This window comes from Prosopis cineraria, unplaced genomic scaffold (genome assembly GCF_029017545.1).
Source record: "Prosopis cineraria cultivar Desert tree isolate PC_DT_omini unplaced genomic scaffold, ASM2901754v1 PC10, whole genome shotgun sequence".
In the NCBI taxonomy this organism is placed as follows: domain Eukaryota; kingdom Viridiplantae; phylum Streptophyta; class Magnoliopsida; order Fabales; family Fabaceae; genus Prosopis; species Prosopis cineraria.
Window position 1 is genome coordinate 36,225,661 of NW_026555341.1, and position 16,400 is coordinate 36,242,060.

General features: G+C 29.9%; 1 pseudogene; it reads left to right on the plus strand.

The window, feature by feature from the left end:
- Positions 1 to 814: 814 nt before the first annotated feature.
- On the plus strand, positions 815 to 4,344 carry LOC129321633 (U-box domain-containing protein 11-like; annotated as a pseudogene).
- The last annotated feature ends 12,056 nt before the right edge of the window (positions 4,345 to 16,400 follow it).

Consider the following 16,400-nt stretch of genomic DNA (forward strand, 5'->3'; position numbering starts at 1 on the left):
ATTTATAAATGTTAAACAACAATCAGACAAATGAACAACAGTAAATAATGAAAGATTAAAATAATTAAAACATAATTAACTTAAAATAATATTGAATCTTTTAAGTTTAAATTTACAATTAAGGTTTTTATTTGAATTTGAAACTACAGACAATAAAATCTAATTTAATTGTGTTGCTTTTTTAATCTTTAAGCTGAATTTTTTACTTTTTATTTAGTTTTTATAATTTCAAAAAATATAAAAACAAAAAAATTAAAAAAAGTGACACGATTGACGTAACAGCTAGGCTATTGAGTTAGCCAGGTTATCTTAAGTTGACTTCGATTCAGCTGGGTCACATCAAATTAATGGCTAGTCAATTTAAGTGAAAAATTCAAATTAAAAAAGAGACCTAATCATTGATTTATGGGTTAAACCGGCCGACCGATTTGATCTGAGTTTTCATATAATGGTGCAGCCCTGCTAACACCCGCAATATCGGAATGGTAATACCACACACCCTTTAGAATTGCTGGCCAAAAGAAAAAAACAAAACAAAACACTCATACGAAGTTACAAATAAGTTATTATGTTAATGTTTTATTTTTTTATATTTGTTGGCCAATCAATAAATAGATTTTATTGCGAGCTTCGTTAATATTTAAATAGATTGTTTTACAAATCACTTTTCTAGGTGACACAATTTATGAACTTATTTCGTGATTCAGGCCCAAAAAAAAAAATTATGACATCAAATTTGATAAATTAATTTTTAAGTAATAAAAAATTCTTAGTTTATTGACCGAGAAGCAGCAATCTCCAACTCCCACAACGCGTGCCGATCGATAGGCTCAGTCCATTTTGTTGCAGAGATCTCTCTCTGACAGAGGAAGAGAGAAGGCCGAGAGTGACAATGACCGGCGGAGGCGCCGGCGACGGGACCGTACGCTGGAACTCCTAGGCCTGGTTCATGATATCACTGCAATGTACGGCGGGGCAGCTTGTGGTTCCTCCTCCTCCTCCTCCGTCATTGGCGCCGATGCATTATTCAAGAAGGATTGTATCGATCTGGTTCGTCGGATCTCACTGCTCTCCCACTTGTTCGAGGAGATTAGGGATTTAAAGGCTGTTAATTCTGCTGAGTTGGATGCTTCCACTTCTTCCGATGGCTCTGCCTCTTGCTGGTCCTCTGATCTGGTGCTTGCTCTTCAATCTGCTAAGCGCCTTCTGTCCGTTGCTAGTAACTTCCATTCCAATTGCACTTCTGTGAGTTTTATTTTAAATTTTTATCATACTTTCTTCGCATTCTCAAGCTTATGTTCGATTGATATAAATGAATTCAGCTTACTGCCAAGAATTTAGAACATAAAAATCATCTAAGCTGAGAATGTACTTGCAACTTGCTTGTGTTTCTTGGTAATTCTACATCAATTTGGTAGCAAAATCCCAACTTTTGATGCGATATTTATCTGTTTGAGTAATGGTTCTCAAGTTCACACTGTTAAAAATTTCTCCCAACAACTAATTTTTTTTTTCCTTACCATAATTCTGCTGGATAACTTTTGTTGCCCTTTTCATGTGATTAAACAGATTTGTTACTTCAATTTATTTTACTTCAAATACGATCACTTAGTTCTGACCCCAAAAAAGAAGTGCGAAGTTGATTCATGCACTGATTTGGCGCCGTTAATGGATCGAATCATTTCTGCAACTACTGATGTTGATAGTGCCCATCTTTAAGTTGCAAAATTGCGATGCGATGTTTGTGCAATTTGTTATGCCATAGTAGTTTTTTTTTTTTTTTTTGGGTCAGGGCGTAGGGTAGATATTTAACTGCGAACGAATTACACATATAATTAAATGACTTATCAGGAAAACCCACCCAACGTTGATTCCACGGAATGGGTTGCACTTTGTGGTCAGACTACACCAACTATTTTTCATCACAATTAAAAAGTCAGCCTGATGGGCATTATATGTGCAATCAAGCGATTATCTGTTCTCATCTGTAGGGAAAGCAAAGAGTGCCATGTAGCCTTATTATGGCCGGCAGTCAGTTTGTGTGTTTGGCATTTGATATATTATTCTATGTGACTGTGTAGAAATTATTATTATTTAATCTGAACATATTCTTACTTAAGAGGCCGCCCTTCCTAACGTTGAGACCGCCCTTCGTAACTTTGATTGCTGAATGTTTGTGGGCATTTGTGTATATAATATTTAAAGGATGTCTGGGTTCATCAGTGAAATTTTTTATACCTTGTTTAAGGACGAAGCTGCAAAGACTATTGTCTTCCAATTTCAATGTGTGACCTGGAAATTGGAGAAACTTTTGAGCAAATTACCGTATGACCATTTCAACATACCAGAGGAAGTTAGAGAACAGGTAGAATTTGAGCAAATTAACCTATGACCATATGATATTTTGGCTGTTATTTAAATTCTTTTGACTGAATTTTGTTTATGTACTACATGCTTTTCTAGGTGGAGTTGGTGAGAACACAATTGAGTCGGGCTGCTGAGACATATGGATTTATAATCTCAAACATGTCATCTTGTGGCAAATCCCGGCAACTGGCTGGAAATATTAGTCAGGTTAATGGCAAATCTAGGAATCAGTTGCATAAGCAAAACAGCTGCCCTGAATATTTATTAAAACTAGACAGCATTCCTAAAAGCAATGGAGGGAAAATATGCAGCACTTGCCAGGCAAGTCTTCACTTGGAAAGGGCAAAGAGCATTCCTGCCTCTTCGGAGGCTTCCATCTCAAATGTGATTCACCCTGAAAGTCAAGAAACTTCTGAGAGGAAGGGCCTAACTGGAATTAGAAAACCTGAAACTATTGTAATTCCTGAAGATTTTCTATGCCCTATATCATTGGAGTTAATGATGGATCCTGTTATTGTGGCCACAGGCCAGGTATGTTTCATTTTAGACTCAGCGTATAACATCATCAAGTATTTAGACTTTTTTTTTTTTTTTTTGACTCGTAAAATATTTTATTCTGCAGACATATGAGCGGTCTTACATACAGAGATGGATAGCTTGTGGAAATGTAACTTGTCCAAAAACTCGCCAGAAGTTGGAAAATTTGAACCTAACACCAAATTATGTTTTAAGGAGCCTTATCAATCAGTGGTGCATGGATAACAACTTTGAGCAGCCAAGAGGACTAACCCATGGCAAGCTAAAACAGAGTGATGGATCATTTAGAGATGTTACGGGTGACATGGCAACCATTGGGGCTCTGGTCTTGAAGCTCTCAAGTCATTCCATTGAGGATCGTAGAGAAGCTGTCACTGAAATCCGATCACTTTCAAAACGAAGTACGGACAACAGAATACTAATTGCTGAAGCTGGAGCTATTCCAGTTCTGGTCAACCTGTTAACGTCAGAAGATGTATTGACACAAGAGAATGCAGTCACTTCAATTCTCAACCTCTCTATATATGAAAACAACAAGGGACTTATAATGCTTGCAGGTGCCATCCCATCAATTGTACAAGTTCTTAGAGTTGGAAGCATGGAAGCAAGAGAAAATGCTGCAGCAACCCTTTTTAGCTTATCATTTCCTGATGAAACAAAATAATAATTGGCTCCTCAGGAGCTTTCCCTCCTTTGATAGAACTGCTCCACAATGGCAGCCCTAGAGGGAAGAAGGATGCAGCATCAGCATTATTCTACTTATGCATTAATGAAGGGAACAAAGGTAGGGCCATTAGAGCAGGTGTCATCCCTGCATTGTTGAAGATGCTTACAGATTCAAGAAAATCAATGGTTGATGAAGCCCTAACGATGATGTTAGTTCTTGTCAGCCACCGAGGTGCCAAGGGTGCTATTGTAAACGCTGGCACTATGCCTGTTTTGATTGATCTTTTGAGTACAGGTCTGCCACGACAAAGAGAGAATGCAGCCGCCATTTTATTTTCCTTGTGTAAGAGAGATGCTAACAACCTCGCTTGTTTAAGTACTCTCGGTGGTGTCAAACCATTGACGGAACTTGCTCTCGGTGGCACTGAGAGGGCGAAACGGAAGGCCACCTCATTATTAGAACATATTCGCAAGTCTCAGGAGCTTTGAATGGTCTAGTGTTGTGGTAAGAACTGTCGGTCTCTATTCTTCTGATTATTTCACATAATGTTCAGTTTCTTTCTTGGGTTTGCAAACTGATCATACGGAGGCTGACATTTAAAAAAAAAAAAAAAATTGCAGCAGCCTCATTGATTCATTACATTCCTTTCTGCTTCGTTCTTCTTAACCTGCCCTTTATGGGCGTGTAAATAACTTAATCGATGCCTTTGTTCTCTCACAAAGTTATGACTGAATTGGTTTTCCACTTCATTTCTATTCATTGTTCCGTGATCTCTTTCTTACCTGGTCATTCTTATATCCTCTTTATTTTAGTAAAGTTTACGGAATTAAAGAAATAAATTAGAGATTGAAAATCATATCTTAACCATATTAAACTTCATTACGAAACTCAGATAGAGGAGCTTTCTCTTGTTTTACATTTGCTCCTTGAAATCGGGCTAGGTTGGACGCCTAGGTCATACTCTAACCCAGCCCAGTGTCTTGTTCATTTCTTTTACAAAATTAGGTACGTGGGCAAAACCCAGCCAGCCCATTTACTTAGCTTTCAATAAGGCTTCACGTCAATAATTCAATATGATAGTCCCGGCAATTAAATTATTTGGGTTAAAGGATAAAAATATACATTAGCTTTTTTTTTTGAGCGCTCATCATTATTAAGTGAACATAAGTGTAAGAATATTCAAGAATGTAATGAGTGCAATAATATTCATTCCATTCAATTTGACTAACAGCTATTAACATTGACCATTGAAAAAGCGAAACATACGTAAAATGCAAAAATACCCAAAAAAAAATTCTCTAGGAGTTTTTGATATTTTTGAATCATCGGTACTCATTAAATTTATAAGATTTTCAGATAGTTAATTTTGACCCTAACAACTTGAGCTTTTAAGCAAGCCTTAATATACAAACTGTTAAATATTATTTTATTTTATCTTTTTTTAGTTAATTTCAAATTTTATCTTACAAGATTAAGATTTTGAATTTTCATCTAATTTTAATTTATTTTATTAATAATAAAAATAGTTTGGGTGTTTGGACTAAGTTTATTTGGGTTTGAACTTCACTTGAATTTTTTTAAGTTTCTTTGATGGCCTGAATAAGTTCCAAACAAATGAATTTTTTAAACTTTCAAACCTAATTCTAAAACTTTTCAAACTTATTGGGTTGGTCCATTTACCTTAACCCAAATTAACGACTCTAATATTTTTCAATCTATTAAAATAACTTAATGTTGATCATAAAGTTTTAAGAATAAAATTTAACAGATGAGGAATATTGGCTTATTTTATAAAATTAATTGGTACCTATGCATCATTGTTAACTTTAGAATATTAGAAGCTCATGGCGAAAAAGTTTATGGATATTTTTGTATCTTATGTTTGCTTCTTCTTTTTTAACGATCAGTATTAATGGATGGTAGTCAAATTTAACAGAATGTTATTGTTGTACTCATTATAATAAATTCATGGATATTTCTGTACTTGTGTTCACTTAAAAATATTAGGTACTTTGAAAAAAATTATTATATAGTTTTGCCCTTTAACCCAAATCATTATTGTCTTTGTCTTTTTCCCTCTGTTTTGTGGCAACCTAATTGAGAGTGATTTACTTTTTATCCTCAGCACCGCGGGTGAGATTAGTCTTTGTTTGCAGATTGTACTATGTGCCTCACAAAAAAGGTAAAAAAGCAACCAAGAACCATTGGATGAAAAATTATATCAAGTAAGGATGGATGAAAAATTATATCAAGTAAGGACCAATAAATTTTGCAATGACACTTCAATTCTTCAATTCTTGATTGATATTAATTTTTTAAGTGAAAAGATAAAATTACCTCAAAAGTTAAAAAAACAAGAAAAGCCACCCCTATCATCGGCACTAACTACCAGAGCCCTTACCACCGACTGCATCGCCAGTGGCCGATCATTAAAACTTCGGTATTAGCAATACTTTTTTTTAAGAATAATTGGTAAAGGTGGTTAAGAGAGGGTTTGACCCCTTGGTCACCTAAAAAGTGGCCACTAAGCTTTTTAATTATATATAACAAAAAAAAAAGATACAAGTAGTAAAATAAGTTTTTAACCACTTTTATATTATAATATACTTTTTAAAAGTTTGAATGTATTGTTGTTAATAACAAATAGGTTGTTGTTAAAATTTGAATATATATTTGTTGATAAAGAACTAACATATACAATTAAGCTTATCCTATTGTTTTTCTAACTTATTAAAACCTGAATAGATTGTTATTAATTTTGAATGAATTGTTGTAAAAACTTAAATGTATATTTGTTGATGAAGAACTAACACCTACACATTATGCCTATTTTATCCATTTTTCTAATTTGTTAAGGCCTGAATAAATTGTTGTTAATTTTGAATGAGTTGTTGTTAAAATTTGAATGAGTATTTATTGATGAAGAATTAATACATATACAATTATCTCCGTCCTATTTGTTTGTCATATTAATAAGTAATATCACTCAAGAATTAAGGGATTGTAGTGCAATTTAAGGTTTATTGATCATTGATATAAATTTTATCTAGTAGTTCTTGACTCCTATTTTCCCCACAAAAAATGCTGTCTCATTATTTTTTACCGTGCTTTGCTCATAGAAAAAGATAGGAATAAAAGAAAATAAGAGAAGAGAAAATGAAGATAAGAAAAAAATGAAGGGATGCAATTTTCTTTCATCATGCTTGGTTGAGTGAGAGAAAATAGGGAGAAGAAAAAGTTATTAATTTATATGAAAAAAATAAATTTATTATTTATAAACATATTTATATAATAAAATTTAATATTAACATATTATATATAATAATAATTTCTATCATATATTATTGATTGAAAAAAAACATAATTAAACATTATTTTATCTAATTTAAAATTTTATTTATTAAATTATTAAATATATAATAATCTTAAAATTTGAAACTATAACCAAATATAAGATACTTAACTAAAAATTAACCTTAAATTTAAAATTAGCATTTGTCTAATTAATCTAAAAATTAAATATACTGCTTGTTTAATAAAAATTCATGATCGAAATATAAATACACTACAAATGTCATGAAAAAATAGACGGAAGCAAGAAGCGGCAATTAAAAAATTGGCAGATAAATTTGAAAGTGAAATTTTCTCTCTAAAATCTTCCCATATTTGGAGAGAAAAGTTAAAGATAAAAATATGTGGGTTTCACATTTTATTTTTTTCTACTTTTTTCTTTGTAACCAAGTTAAAAAAGTGTTGTTTTTCCTCTCACTTTTCTCTCTCCCCCCCACTTTTCCCCCAAGCATAGCAATTATTTTCAATGGGGAGAGGGTGAGGAGGATTGGGGGAGTGAGTTTGTGAACCCGCTCGGGTAATTAAGACTTGTTTGATTTCTATTTTCATTTTTTATTTTTAAAAATTGTTTTATAATATATTTTTTAATTTTTTAAAAAAATAAAATAAAAATATATTTGGCTATATCAATTAAAAAGAAATTTTAAAATTAAAAAATGAATTGATAGTTATAATTATAGGCAATTAATGATGGTGATTAATAATAGAAATTAGTCAAGATAATTATAATTTTTAATAATTAAATGTAATTTATTTTAAAAACAAGAAAAATGAAACGAAAACAATTTAAATTTGTTTCTATTTTAAAAAAATGAAAACAGTTTTAAAAATAACTAAATAAAAAATACTTATTTAAATAAATTTTTAAATTTTTCTGTTTTCAACCAACCGCGATGTGTTCTTGCTCATACTACTGATACCTAAAGATGAAAGCTGAAGTGCTTGTTTGGATATTGGTTCAGAATTGATTATATGGACCTAAACCATGTTTTGATTAAAAAAAAAAAAAACCCAAACACTCGTTTTCTCATAATCAATTATGTGAACTCAAGCTCGGTTCTCACTTTTGCTCTGGATACCAGCTTATCAATTTCAATTTTTAGTATTAACTCCATTTATTATGTGTGAGATTTAACATTCACTTCTTCCGATCTTTAGTACAGGACACTTTTAATTATTTCATGTATATTAAAAAATTAATTCCTTTATAATAAAAAGTGAAATGTATTTTTATTTTTATTGTTAATTTTAAATAATAACACAACTACAGTAAATACGTTCACACTAATTAAAAAGGATAAAATTAAAAAAAATAATTTAATTATTATAAAATATCTTATATTTTAATGATTTTTTTTTAAATTGTTTTATAAATAGAATTGGCGGTAGTATCTGCCAGTGTCCAAATCTACCACCTCATCCGTCCAAATACGATACGGCTCCCTCAATTTGACAATTTCAATGCCTTATGTCCACTGAGCTTTGCATTCTCTTTTATTATTTAAGCATTATATAATTCTTAAAATTATTTAAATTTAGCTATATTCATTTATTTATTTTACATATTAAATAATTATATAAATATTAGTAAATTTATCACTCTTATACATATTTTATTTGTCAGATATGATTTAATAATATTAAATACAACTTTATCAATATTTGCATTAATTAAAAAACAATGCCCTCTATTGTAATTTAATTTGCACATTTAAAATTGATTTCAACTAAAATCATCCAAACATGTCCAATTTTATTAAAATTAATTTTTGAACATAATACTCCAAACATAATCATGCTATAACTTAATCAATTATAATCAAAATCAATCTTATTAATTAATTTTTTTAATACCCAAAAACTTTTGCAAACTCAAACCTCCAAAATTGAGACCCGCCAAGTGGGCAGATAAATATATGCAAGTATATCCTAGAAGCTTCAATTCCATTTGGTTGATTAGTATATTTGATCCATTGATTAGTATATGCAAAGTGAGGAAGGTGTGTGAATTGTTTCTATAACAATTTTGCTATTCAACAACAAAATGTTGATAAGGTAGATATTCTTTCATGAACACATTGCAAATAGAAAAGCAAGAGTAAAAGGAAGTTTTAAAGGAAAGGGAATGTCAAATTTGTTATGCATGCAACCTAAATGTGGAGCTCCCTCCTGTATTTTTTTTTCCCCATCCCACCTGAGATGTTGACATGGCAACAATATATCTACTTAAATATTTTGAAATAACACTCTTCTGATCCTACTTATAATTACTTCTAACATGTGTTACTGAAATTAATAAAAACCTTAAAAATTTATTAATTTTGTTTTAAAATTTAATAAATTCTCAACTTCACCTCTACAAAATGTACATACTTTAAGAATATATTTTTTCTTTTCAACATTTAGTGAAGGGTAAAAGAGAAAATTTATATTAAAAATTTCATAAGGTGATTTATGAATAGAACAAAATAAAAAATTCTTTTTTTGCCCTATGAATAAGACCAAAATGAAAAATTTTTATTTGGTAATTGGGATAATGAACATTTAGATCTTTCTAATTTGTCTTAACTTACTGATTATGTTCTTAAAGTTTAATTTTTATCAATCAAATTTCTAAAATTTTAAAACCATACACAATTAGTTCTTTTGGTCTAAAGAGAAAATAATATCATAGACTATTTGTTTATGGGTATAAAACTTTAAAATTTGATTGATATTAAATTTCAAATATCAAACTGATAATTCACACAAATTTAAAAGACTATTAAAAGTTTCATTATCTCTTCTTTTAACGGGAGCATGGCATTTAGGGCCCCCTCAAGGAACAAAATTACAAATAAAGCTCATTATATTCCAAATCTTCTTTGCAGTCCCAAAAGAATAAACTAAAAATAATTTCTCACGTCAACTGACTAAATTATTCTTTATTTGAAAAGACAGACCACAGGATGCAAAAACCATCTACTGTAAAGAACCTGAAGTTCATTTCCTCTCAACCTCCTCAAAACCTCATCAATGGTCGGAGCTCATTTTCTACAAGATTGAAGCCATTTTCTCCAATCTTGAAAGCTAGAAGTTGGGGAGAATGATAAAGTGATTTCAAAAAGACTAATTCATTTAATTTAGATCCTAAGTGTCAAGATATAAGAATTTGCAACTTTGGTTATTGATTTACAATTTTATTGTATTGAATTTGTAACTTGGAAAACAAATTTATTTATTTTTCAACCATATTAATATTTAAAATATAAGTTACAAATTCATTACAATAAAATTGTAAATTAAGATTTAAATTTGTAAATTCTTAAAATTTAATACTTAAAATTTAGGTTAAATTCTTTTGAGATTTTTTTTATCATTTTTCAAAGATGCCATCTTGTAGTAGGAGAAAATTGAAGTTATACTACTTATCTGAATGTCATCAAAACCCATTTTAGCAATAGGATTAGCGGACCTATTGTATATTTGTAGTCTTGTAGGTAAGCGTAGCAAATATCTAAAAGCTTGTTACCTATGTGTCAGGAAAATTTCGAAAGAACTAATTTTTTGAAATGAGTTTTTGCTCGTGCTCCTGATTATTGACGAAGACCAAAGCTGAAGACATTTGCAAGCTCAAAATTTTAAAATTATTAGCATGTTTTTTTGACCTGAAACTATTGAGACATGCCCACCAGGCAGATACTCAATAAGTGTGTGTGTTCGGCCAAATTAAAAATAAATAAATAAATGTATGTGTAGATTATACTTTGACCAACAACAAATGAGGGCGTGTGTAATACTTCACATCAAAACGTGCCACAAGGGTTTGATAATAATATTTTAATCTTAGTCGTCGAATATATGTATGGAGTTTTGTTTTTTCACTTCGGCAATAGCACCCTCATCAAATCATACATCCTCATTGCTGCAATTTGGTTTGGATGAGCATCGCTGTCATGAGATAATGTTAATTTTGATGGTCTAGATTTAAAATATTCTTATATATTTTTATTTTATATTTATTAAAATAAAAATTTATAAAAATTACAAAATGATACTTATACCTGGATCATTCAGATTTTGACTTGGATGGTCCAGATTTAAACTATTATTATATATTTTTATTTTATATTTATTAAAATAAAAATTTATAAGAATTATAAAATAATTTTAATAAATTTTTTATTTTTAATATGTTCCATATTTAATTTAAAAGATTCAATTTAATATTAAAATTTTTATAATTGATGTACACTTACTATTTAGATATACTCTGTACAATCTATATTAACATCAGATTAAATCTAGTTTGTGTAGAATACTTATAAATAGTCAATATATATCAATTATAAAATTTTAATATTAAATTGGACCCTCCAAATTAAATCTAGATCATATTAAAAATAAAAAAATTTATTAATATTATTTTATAACTTTTATTTTAATAAATATAATATATATATATATATATATATATGTGATAATAATAGTTTAAATCAAAATCATTAAGATCTCATTACAGTGATGCCAAATCGGGTCCTAATTTGCAAGTGAGTAGGTCAACATTTTCACCATGATAAAAAGATATAGTAAAGTTTACTTCTAGGGGAATGACGACAAAAATTTAAATGAGGGAATTAGCAAAACCACGAAGCGTATATGTCCTGTAAGTGAGTGGGAGATCAATTTCTTTTTCATGATGATTTTAAAAAAAATTAAAATATACATTTAATTATTCAATTTTATACAAGATTCTATTTTAATTTTATAAAATATTTTTTAATTATATAATCTTAACATCATTAGTTTCATTGACAAAAAATTCTTATATTGAACACTCAAATATAAACATATCAAATTTAATTAATTTTCTAAACTAATAATAATTGGCATAAAAAATAATCATTTAAAATTAACAGTATAAAGATTAAAAAATTAAAAAGATATTTTATAAAATTAAAAAATTAAACTAAAACTTTATACTCCCTTTATTTAAAAATAAAAGGAATTTTTAATCGAATCTTACCTCCTAATAAAGTACTTACTAACTTTTTAACTAACTCTGTCTTTCTTTATTTATCTCTATTAAATACCCTATAATAAATATAAATTCATATCAATAGGAGTATTTTTGAAAAAAAGGCAATAATTATACCTCAAAAAATTAAAAATACCTTATATTTTTTAACATCTAACTTTTTAAAAATATTTTATATTTTTAAACGGAGGGAGTATAAAGTTAGAAGATTAAATATACATTTTAATTTAAAAATATATCAAAGTCTACTTCTGGGGAGAATGATAGTTAAAAGTTAAGTTTTCAACTAACTTTTTTTTTTTGACAAATTAACTATAATTAAAGGAAAGATATATAGAAGAATTCTAGTTACAAAATAAGAGTTACTCTCTTCATTTAAAAATATAAAATATTTTTAATAAAATTTTATCTTAATAAAGTAATTATTTGTTTTCAAACTAACACTATATTTTTATATTTACTCTAATATAATATGATATTTTACTCTAAAATAAATATAAAGTGATTATTTAATGGGGACACTTAAAAAAAAGAACAATAATTACATCTTGAAATATTAAAAATATTTTTTTTTAACGTCTAACTTTTAAAAAAATATCTTATATATTTTTAATGGAGGGAGTACATTTATAATTACTTGAATTGATTTTTGAACCTTATTTTTCAAAATATCTTATCAAAACCTTCTTAACTATTATTAATTTTCTTTTTAGAACTTAATTAACTATACTTTCCCCTTTACCTTTTCGGGGTCTAATACCTTTTTTGAAAGAATATGGCTTCCAAATTGATGAGCCGACTATCATTTTAGACCAGAATTTTGACTTTAGTTTGAAATCAAATCCCAAATCATTTTTTTATTATTTCTCTTTTCACTCCAACATTTTGACATATCCATTGACAAGAGATATTTTATGGGCCCATAGCTCGAAAGAAATTCCACGTTATCTTTGTGTGTTTTCAGATAAGAATTTCTAGAAATCAGGAGCGTTTGAGTCGACAAAGATAGATTTGAATTCAATAATTACAATTAGTATATGTATTGAGTGGCTGTATTATTTAAATTGTTCAAGTTTATATTAATAGTTTTAAATTTATACTCTACTTAAAAATAATAAATGAGTGAGTTTATTAAAACTGTTAATATAAATTTCAGTGACTCAGATGATACAGGAACTTAGTGCTTGGAGTTATCGAAGTCAAATCTGTTGGCAGTATGGATGTAAATTGCGAATTGCTTGAGTCATGTTTGGAAGGACACTGTCCTTAAGAAATATTCTGGCATACCGAAAAGATGGACTAGCAATTTTTCAGGCTTAAAAAAGCACTTCCTGCACAATGCAATGGCACAGAACAGCAGTGCTAACAAAAAAGAAACTCAAACGAAGAAGAGAAGCTGAAGGAGGAGAAGAATACCCTGAAAGCTCAAGAGGTTGGCATCTTGTTCAGTCTGAATGCATGTCTATTATATAGGTCAAGATCTTGGACGAACGTTGGGTGGCGTTTGATGGATTAATTCACCAGTTACACGAACATAAAACATGTTTAAGCATTTGTCTGGAAACGTTGAGGGGACAAACACGTTTAAGAATTCAATCATTCATTTCAGAATCTGGTTAATGGCCAAAAAAGGCTCATGGTTTGGATTTAAACTCCAGATAGCTAAAAACCATGGTATTGAAACCCGGACCGGACCGACCGGGTCAACCCGAAAACTGATGACCCGATCCCTTGTTCGGTCTGAGTTTACTCCTAAACCATTGATGAAATGAACCGGTGTAACCCGGTCAACCCAGGTTCAACCCGGTGGGTTGACTGGGTTAATTGGGTTATTTTTTTTGAGAATTTTTTTTTTCATTTTTTATTTTTCAGAGTGCTGAATTCAGAAATAAGATAACAAAAAAAGTAAAACTAAAGTCAAAAAATAAAAAATTAGAGGTAGAGCACGCTAAGTCTAATTTAGATTTTCAGACAGCATTTAGTTTGGCCTTTCATCTGTGTCTCTCCTCTCTCGCCCTAACCTAATCAGCGTCTCTTCTCTAACTTAGTCTCCGTCTCTTCTTCAGGCTCCAGCTCTATCTTCATCTCTTCTCCAACTCTATCTCTGTCTTTGCTATCTTCATCTCTTCTCCAGCTTAGTCTCTGACTCTTCGTCTTTTTTTCATATCAATCTTCGTCTCTTCTCCAACTCTATTTCCATCTCTTCTCTAGACTTTTGAGATTGAAAAGTTGTAATTATAATGATAGATATTTAAAATGTTGTATTTTATTACTGTTAGACTTTTGAGTGGTTGGATTTAGTTGAATATTTTTATAATTAATGTCTTTTTATTTAAATTGTATTATTTTAATCATGACCGGTTTGCCACCGGTTCAACCCCCGGTTCAACCCTAATTGAACCACTAACCCGTGACCCAGTGTTATAACCGGTTCAATGACCGGTCCGGTTTTACGTACCTTGCTAAAAACAGAGATTTTTTTTTAAAAATAAATAATTATTTATTTTTTTTTAAAAATAATCTAGTAAAAGGAAGCCAGTGACTCTTAAACTTGCGTGTAGGGAAGGCGAATCGGCTGATTTCAACTGTGATTACCCTGAGTTGGCCTATTTTGTGCTTGTGAACCTACTTTTTCTCCAAGCCCATTTTACTAACCTATTTTATTTCTTAGTATTTATTATTAGAAGAGTTTTTCACTTAGACAATATGAAACTTTTGACACACATACAACAAAATATAAGAAAGATTAATTTTCAAACTCCTCCAAACATAAAGAAATAAAACTCTGTGATGAAACCTACTTCTTGATTTTACATTTAAAAGCTAGCAAAGTGAACAATTGTTTTTGGCAGAATGTATAACCTGTTGAACACAATTTCATCATGGAATGACAATAACTATAGATAGAATAAAATACACCAACCTCCTATATATTTTATTTTAGCTACAAAATTCTCCCTTCTATTTTTAAGATCTATATAAATCTCCATTTAAATCAAAATTTACATAACACATACTACCTCTCTATTTTAATTATTTCATTTTTAATCCATCCAACTGTTAATTAACTGTTAAATAATAAAGTTTGGACTAAAATACTCCTTGAGTCAATTACCTTTCGAAATAATAATTATAATATATAAGTTGACAAAAATAATATTGATGATAAATAAACTAATTTACATATAGTATATAAGTTTAAAAATCGTTTTGCTTAAAGAAAAAGATCAACTTATATTAACAGTAGAAAGAAAAAGAAAACAATATCAGAAAGTCAAAATAATAATAGAAAAGCTAAATGAGGGAGATGGGAAAGCATTGTGACTTGTGTGGATGTGATTGGTCTTTCACAAAATCACAGTTGACAAAGTGCTTCAAGAGGAAATTTACTTCCCTCCGCAAAATACTAGGTTTTGCACTAATCTGTTTCACGGCTCCAAGAGCAAGCCCTTTGTTAAAGCATAATTGAAGATGGCATTGTTGAACCCCTAGTCTTCTAATTGCTTGGTCGAAATTTCTGATCCAAAGCCACATGCTTCCAATACATGACTCCATGAAGAGACATGGTGGCAGAAAAACAGATTTCTTGAACATTAGACTATGAATTTCTTCTTCATTGAAGAAAATACAACCATGATAGTGAGTTATCCTTTTCCTTTTAAGTTCCCTGATCTTAATCTCCCAATTTAGATTTGAGTTTACAGATCTCGGGAGATTTGGAGACATGCTAATATAACATATTTTCTTATTGAGCTTGGGAGTATAGTGCTACTTGAATGTTTAGATTCCCAACTACATGCAATCTTGAGGAATTTGAAATTTTCATTAAACTCCTTAATGACCTGCTGAACTTTACACTTGGATCCACTATGAATGATTAAATTCCTTTTGAGCCAAATAAGATAAAACAGAGTAAAGATGCTCTCCAAGGTAATAAAATCTTGCTTGAGAAAGAGGGTTCTAGAGACCCCTAAAATCCAATTTATCAACCCATAGTCAAATGTATTTGTTGATTGGAAAGATAAAGCCCTAAACCAAATAGCTCTTAAGAAAGGGCATTCACAAAAAAATGTGATTTAAGGTTTTGGAATACTCACAACCAAAAGCAAAAAGAGTAGAAATATGAAAATGATGACTTTGAAGAATGTCTCCTATAGAAATTGCCTTGTGGATAAGCTTCCAAATAAATAGAAGAGTTTTGTAAGATAAATTGAACTTTCAAAGAAAATTCCAAATCTCTTCACCAACATAAGGATTGATCTTTACATTTTGAGTAAGCCAACAGTAACCTAAATGAACACAATAGGTGCCTTTCCCCCCATATAATCTTGTTAGCTATCTCTGAGAATGAAATTGGGGTCTCTAAGATTGCTTTGGCAGAATTCACATCATATAAAAGACATGATAAGAAGTATGTTCCAGTTGGCTGCTGTTCAAGGATTTGGACTAGGGATGATTAGA